Source organism: Carcharhinus amblyrhynchos, chromosome 6, assembly GCF_965287045.1.
Source record: "Carcharhinus amblyrhynchos chromosome 6, sCarAmb.v2.hapA, whole genome shotgun sequence".
In the NCBI taxonomy this organism is placed as follows: domain Eukaryota; kingdom Metazoa; phylum Chordata; class Chondrichthyes; order Carcharhiniformes; family Carcharhinidae; genus Carcharhinus; species Carcharhinus amblyrhynchos.
Window position 1 is genome coordinate 73,667,657 of NC_137329.1, and position 8,068 is coordinate 73,675,724.

Sequence of the window (8,068 nt, forward strand, 5' to 3'; positions counted from 1 at the left end):
ACTGCTGTGTGCCTGATGGCACTGCCAGTCTGCCAGGGTAATGCCAGGGTGTCCAGGGTGCAGTGCTACTAGTGGGGCCTCAATGGCCTCTGGTCCTACAAGCAATGCCATCACAGCTGGTTTCAGTTGATGGTATATTAACCATGATGATTGGGATAGGGCGGAGGGGAGAGTCTAGGTGGGATGCTTTCTTGGAGTATCGGTGCAGACTCAATGGGCTGAATGACCCTTTTTGGTACTGTAGGCATTGTATAGATTTTTTCACATCCTACTGTCACTATAGGTTTCATTGGTTCCTAATAGGTCAGTGGGCATAGAAGAGCCATAGCTTGGCATAGGGATCTTGAGAGACCATAGGGGTAGGTGGAAGGATTGAGCTTGGGATGGGGGCGTGAGGAGGACCTTCTGAATGTCCCTTTTTAAAGGCCCCCTCATGCACAGTAAGGTTCACAACTCTGCTGAGAGATTTTAAACAATGAGTCTTTAAAAGTATGGCATGACTCAATGAAAATTGCAGCAGAATAGGATGCACATCACTACAGTGGAGCAGTCCAGTCGGGAATGCAAAAAATGCCCTTTTTTATGTGAACCAGCCCTCCCACTTTAAAATCATCCCAACTTGATGAAAATCCAGGCCATTATTTCTCTGTTAGATTGGACATAAAAGGCCCGATGACTGTATATTCCAAGGAAGAACAAAACAGTTCCCCTTGACATTCTGGCTGTTAATTGTAAATCAGTTAGGATTTTTGAATTGTATTCAGATGCAGGACATTAGTTGGAGATTCACTTGTGTTACTATGGATAGGAGGAGGCTGAAATTCTAATGGTTGGATTGAAGCATTTTGAAAACAAAAGAAATCAAAATTAATCAAGAATAAGTATGATTCATAATCATGACTGGTCCCTCACACTGTTGTCACAAGTGAACTTCTTTAACATTGTGCTGATAGTCTGAACATTTCTCTTGATGCCTTTCAGATATTCACTGACTTCATTCACTCAGATTTTGGGTAACAGTTAAAAGGTATTCTTTATCTGGTGCAATCATTAACTCATGTTTTATTGACCAGATTTGTAGGAAGGTCAAGTCATTCTGTGGCTCAACATCTCAGACAGTGCTTTTGGCCTTCATGGCAAAATGATCAAACAGGCCTGCAAACTGCATTGTGGAGGAGTTATCCAAAGTTGTCCTTAATGGCACTCCTTCTGATTTCACAACTATAGTTCCAATCACACCTTTGTGAGATTGAATCCTGTGCAGCATTTCCTCTACCTCTCTCATCATCTCCTTCCGAGGCTCCAACCACCAACAACACACCATGAGGACTGAAGGGACTCCAGTTATATCCTTCACTTCCACTCTGTCTGAGTAATGACACTGGCCAATATTTATCTCTAAACCAACGTCAATAAAAAAAGTTTTTGGCTAATTATCAGTTTGTAGAAACTTGCTGCATGAAGATTGGCTGCTATGTTTTCCACATTATAACAGTGACTACTGTTCAAAATACTTAAAATTGGCTTTTTGGGAGATTGGGGGGCTGTGAAAGGCTTGAGATAAATGCAAGTCCTTCTTGTATTAAGATTATAGAAATGTTTGGAAAGATTGCCTCTGTACGCTACTCATAGCAAAACTGAAACTGATTTTTTTGCACACTTTGGAGTTTACTTACAAACAGCCAACTGAACTTCTCCTGCTTTTAAAAGGATTCCCAGCATTACTGGATCAGGGGTGTTTGAGTTGGCACTTTGACAGTATGTTCCTGGCAATGTGTCTTTTTCCAATGATCTTTTGATTGCGGCAGGTTGTCTGTTTATACCATTATGAGTACCAGAATTGTCATTAGAATGACTATTTCCAATGTAAGTAGAGCCCTGAGTACTTCAATGACCCGTACTGACTTGAAGTGAGGCAGCTTGTCTTGAATGAGATCCTTTGTGTTAATTGCAATGGTTAATAGGATATTTCAAAGACTACCCAGTGGAATAGACCAGTGATTGCTGTTATTACCTTGCTAACTAATTCAACAAGTAGAATTGCTTTTTTAACTAGTTCACCTGCAAGAAGAGATGAAACTCATCCACTTCCTTTTCCTTGCTCGTTGCAATCTAACATTTCATTTTAAAATTTGTTATGTTTACGTCACGTGCGAGTGACAAGATCCACCCATCTTCACAATGTCCCATTGAATATCAAAATGTCAGGGTGTGACAATTAGGAATAAATAATTACATTTATAAAAAGCTAACCTGTATTCCAAACAATATCAGTACTTTGTGAGCAGCGTTTGGAGGGAGATCGAATGGCTGGAGGGCCCATATTAAGCATTGAGCTCGGTTTGCTGTCCTTGTACTGGATACTGGCAGAGGTGACTGCTACTTGTGGTAAGGAGGCAATCTCTATTCATAGGTAAAGCTAAATCATTTGAAAGAAATGGGAAGATGTCAGATTTGGCTTGGTGGTGGTACTCTTGTTCGTCCCCATGTCAGAGGGTTGTGGATTCAAATCCCAATCCACTGATATGAACATATAACCCAGGCTGACACTTGAAGTGCAGTGCTGAGGGAATGCTGCCCTGGTGAATGTTGTGTTGTGAAGATGAAGTAAGGGTTAGGTGATGTGCTCTAGGAACTGTGCTATTCGGGCAGGCCAAATGGACTAGCTGGCCCTAAACTGCTTGTCATTTTCTTCATTTCATTTTCTCCCAGTGTAATGCAAGAGGCAAAGAGAAAAGTCAATGAGATATTGAGCCACCCTCATCCACCATTACGTGTTTGTTCCAAAATCTACTTTGCCTAACCTTTTAACCAGTTAGCCATGATTATTTTAGATGCGATGTTGAACTCCTCTGACTCCTTAGACAGATGCAGTTGAAAGAAGAGCAGGACATTCTCCTTGATATCCTGATTAACTTTTAAGCAACACGCATTCATTTATTGCATTTTATTTGTGCGGGAGCTTGCTGTGAGCAAATTGACTGGTGCATTTTTTTAAAATTACAATGGTGTCTATGCCTTAAAAAGTACCTCACTGGCCTTAAAACCTTGGGACACCCTGAGGTCAAGAAAGATGCCAAAGAAAGACAAGTTATTGATAAAATGGACAGCAAGCCAGTTTGCAAAACAAAATAAAGCTTATAATCTCAAAGGATACACGCTGCACACAGCACACCGTGCCATCCCAACATCTTCTGCCAAATTAAGGGATCATCAGCCTTTAAATTTCTTGACTTTAATGAGACGCTGCAACATTCCATATTTTTGGCAGCACAGTGGCATAATGGTGAGCACTGCTGCTTCACAGCGCCAAGTTCAATTCTGGCGTTGGGTAACTGCATGGAGTTTGCACTTTCTCCCTGCGTCTATGTGGGTTTCCTTCAGGTGCTCCGGTTTCCTCCCACAGCTCAAAGACGTTTGGGTTAGGTGATCGGCCATGATAAATTACCCCTCAGTATCAGGGGGATTAGCAGGGTAAATATGTGGAGTTATGGGGATAAGGCCTGAGTGGGATTGTTTTTGGTGCAGACTTGATGGGCCGAATTGCCTCTTTCGGCATCGTAGGGATTCAATGATTCGATGATTCTATGTTCATCTCTTGCCTTGTGTTGTGAGGCATGCTATCCAAGCACTGGAACCTGGCATAGGAGGCAGGGAAAGTGTTTGTATTTGAACAAATCTGAGCAATAATTAAAGCACTTGCCTGAACCAGAATGTTAAATGCCCCAGGACCTCCTGGAATCTTCAAGAATTAAACATTAGTTTCCAATGGCGAGCAACTTGACGGTCAAAAACAATTGTGCATTTTCTTTGCATAATTTTGCTTATCTGTTAAAAGAATACAAAAGATTAGAAAAACTGAGAAGTGCATTTAAGGGTGGGATGATAGATATGTGCATGAGGGAGAAAGAAATATTGGTGGATAGGTTGATAGGATGAGATTAAATAAATAAAGTGAGGCTCAATTATAAACACTAGTATAGACAGTAAGGCCATTTTTGTGCTGGGAAATTCTATGTGAAAGGCTGTTTGACAGAATGGGCTAGCAGGAGGCAGGAGGTCAAGCAAAATCACCGGAAACATGTTCAGCCAGAGTTGGCAATCTTACATCGACAAGGCAGTACAGTGACACAGGAGCTGCATGGTAGCACAGTGGTTAGCACTGTTGCCTCACGGTGTCAGGGACTCGGGTTTGATTCCCGGCTTGGGTCACTACCTGTGCAGAATGTGCATGTTCTCCCCGTGTCTGTGTGCGTTTCCTTCAAGTGCTCTGGTTTCCTCCCACAGTTGTGCTGGTTAGTACATTGGCCATACTAAATTCTCCCTCAGTGCATCCAAACAGGCGTCGGTGTGTAGTGATGAGGGGATTGTCACAGTAATTTCATTGCAATGTCAATGTAAGCCTACTTGTGACACTAAAAACTAAACTAAACTAAACTAAATTAAATTTGCACAGCATTAAATTGCATCACCTTTTTGCACTCACCATGCAGCTTGATGGTCCAGATGTGGGAATTGCGATAAAAGTGAACTGAAATTCTATTTTAATCAATGGTTAAGATGAGCAGTATTCTCGGGACAGTGTTCCTGCAGATAATGCTAGGCCTGCCATCTATGATACAATGTATAGTCTGCAAAGTGATCGGTTTCAGTGGATCCATTGCGACTGCTTACATAAGAAAATAAGATATAGGAGCAGAAACACATGGCCCAGTGAGCCTGCTCCACCATTCAATACAATCATGGCTGATCCTGGGCTTCAAGTCCCTCCTGCCCAGCTCCCCATATCCCTAAATTCTGAGAGAGACTAAAAATCTGCCTGTCTTCGCCTTAAACATATTCAGTGATGGATCATTCACGATCCTCAGGAGTAGAGAACTCCAGAGATTCACAGCCCCTTGAATGAAGAAATTTCTCCTCATTTCAGTGCTATATGGTTAGTTCCCTTTCCTGAGACTGTGCCCCCGTGTTTCGGATTCCGTGATCAGTAGAAACAATGTGTGGAATTTTCTCGTCCTTTTTACCAGTGGGATCTTCTGGTCCCGCTGAAGGTGACCCCGCGGGTGGGATGGATGAGCCACCCAGGTGCCATAGATTTAGGTGGGACCAAAAGATCCTACTGACTGCCAATGGTGAGATGTCTCCACCACTAGAAAACATGCCGTAAGTGGGCTGGAAAATCCCACCCAATCTCTGTGTCCACCTTGTGATGCGCTTTTAAAGTTTTGTTAGTTTTAATGTGATCGCCTGTCATTCTGCTAAACTCCAGAGAGTATAAACCCAATTTACTCAGCCTCTCAACACAGGACAACCCTCTCAACCCAGGGATGAACGTAGTGAACCTTCACAGTTTTGCCTCCAATGCAAGTATATCCTTTCTTGAATGTGGAGACCCAAACTGCACACAGTATCTCAGATGTGGTCTCACCGAAACCCTGTATAACTGTAACAAGACTTCTTAATTCCTGTACTCCAATCCCCCAAAGGCCAACATGCCAAATGCCTTCTCAAATGCTTGCTATACCTGCATATCAATTTTCTGCATTCCTTCTTTACAAGCACATTCAAGTCTCTTCGAATAACAACATTTACAAGTTTCTCACTTTATTAAAAATATTCTATTTTGTTATTCTAACAAACAATGTGAATAGCTTCACATATTCCTATACTCAATCTGCCATCTGTGTATATGGCCAGAATTCTCCGACGTTTCTTGTAGGATGCATTCTCTGGTTCTCACTGCAGTGGATGGAGATTTACCTGAGCACCAAATTCTCCATTCTTGCTGGCAGTGATGGTAGGGCATCTGAGACTGGAGAATTCTGACCTATTTCTTTCCACCACACAGCTTGCCTTTCCACCTTGTTGAATCACTGGAACCAATGAGACTTTGGTCTATGACCTTAGTTAATGTGCTCCATAAGGAAAGTGTTAAGTATGTGGAACATTGTGGGTAAAAGGTTAATATTGATAAAGCTCAAGTTAATTGATTGCCCTTCATTGGCGCCTCTATAGCAATATCTATGCAGTTAACAGTGTATGATGTATTAGCAATGGCCTGCGAGCTTTTATTAAATTTTTATGCTGGCTGTGATGAGGGAATCACATCCTGAAAATTATTATTCATGCTTCAGTTTCCCAGTTTTTGTGTCATTTTGGAAACTGAACTTGGATGTGAACTAACTGGTGGGTTCTAAATTGGTAATAATGTTTTTTAGACTTCCCCTGTCAAAGCAGTTTCAGGTGAGAACAACAACGATTTGTATTTATTAAGCATGCTTATCGCTGCAAGACAATTCAAGGTGCTTCTCAGGCGCGTAATTGGACAAAAATTGACACCAAGCCAAAGTAGGAAACTTTAGATAAGGTGACCAAATACTTGATGAAAAAGGTGTTTTTTGTTTAAGGAGGAGTGAGAGTGTGGGAGGATTGGAGTTAGAGTTATAATATTTAGGGCCTTGACTACTGAAGGTAGCAGTGGGGGGTGAAACAGGTAGGCAGAGATCCAGCAGGGTTGTAGCACTTGTAGGGGGTTACAGAAATAGGAATGAGTGAGGCCATGGAAGGATTTGAACATGATGGTGAGAATCTTAAAATCAAGGCCTTGCAAGATTAGAAGCCAAGGATGATGGATGACCAGGACAGGATATAGGCAGTTTCAGATGAGCTGAAGTTTCTGGAGTGTGGAAGATGCAAGGGTAGCCAGGAGATGTACAGGAATAGACAGGTGTCGAGGTAACAAAAGATCAAATGATGTGTTCAGCAGCAGATCGGCTGAGGCAGGGGTGGGGCATAAAAACTCTAGTAATTGGATTCCAACAACCTTTAAGCTTGGCTCAATTATTGGCACTTCTACCTCAGCCAAGAGTATGGCTTTGTGTCTCTCTCAATGGCATGGCAGCACAGTCAGACTCACCCCAGCATAGTCCTGAGGGAAAACTGCACTGGTGGAGGTGCCTCTCCTCCAAAAGAGGCATTAAACCGAGATTCAACCAACCCAAATGATTCAGATGGATGTTGTAGTTCTATTGAAAAAAGAGCAATGAGTTGACAGGTCCTTGAATCAATATTACCAATAACATAAATTAATTACTTACTTCATTGTTGTGTGTGGGACCTTTCTTTTTGCAAGATGTCTACTGCGCTTACTATAATGCACACTTCACTTTTAAAAATATCCCTTGTAGGCTGAAATCTTTGAGAGATGTTGAAAGGCAAGACATAAATATGAGCTTTAGCTCCAAATTCATTGCCATCATTTACTTTGTATCACGCACAATGTACCTAGCACATCGCTTCTTTCATATTTTATGTTCTGCTCACGTCTCCTGACATCTTTGTCTCACACAAGCAGTTGCTCCAATTCTGGGCACATACTTCAGCGAGGATGTCAAAGATTAAAGGGTGCATAGCAGATTTACTTGAACCTCCTAGAATTGAAGAACTTGTGTGCAGAGAATCCAGAAGCTAGGATTTTCAGCTTAGGGAAACGAAGGTTAAAGGGGGATTTAATTAGCAGATCAAAAATGGTGTAGCATTCATGAGTAGAGAAATTCTTTTTCCACTGGTCAGAGGGTCAGTAACAAGAGAACACAGTGAAACGTGTGTGGAAGCACTAACTTTCCAAAATTGAAAAGAAAGATTTTTCAGAGGGAACAGAAGAGATCAGGGAATTGATTGAACAACTCTTTCAGAGAGTCAGAACAAGCAAGGCAGACCAAATGTCTTCTTACTGTTCCATATGAGTTCATGATTTTATTTTTTTAGCGCGTGCAGTAATCACTAAGCTAGGCAGTAGCTTCCCCAGTGACTAAATGGAGCTGTCTGAGCCAGCTGCTGTATTTGGTCTGGGGACTGTCTTCATAGATGTGGGTCATTGATTGGGGAGCACCACAGCTGCAGTGTGGGCTCCCTGTAAGGCTGCATTTGTGCCAATTTGTGACACAAAGACCTTTGCCAGTGCAGAAATGGTCGAGGAATGCCCAATGTTGGCATGGCAGGTTAAAGGCAGGTGGACAGGCTGTGGCATCTGTGATGAGGAAATGGTTTTTAATGGTGCTGTGTTGGT

At 42.1% G+C, this 8,068-nt stretch overlaps 1 pseudogene; it reads right to left on the reverse strand.

Moving 5' to 3' along the window:
* Positions 1-994: 994 nt before the first annotated feature.
* Positions 995-1,285, reverse strand: LOC145344492 (dynein light chain roadblock-type 2 pseudogene; annotated as a pseudogene).
* Between the last annotated feature and the right edge of the window lie 6,783 nt (positions 1,286-8,068).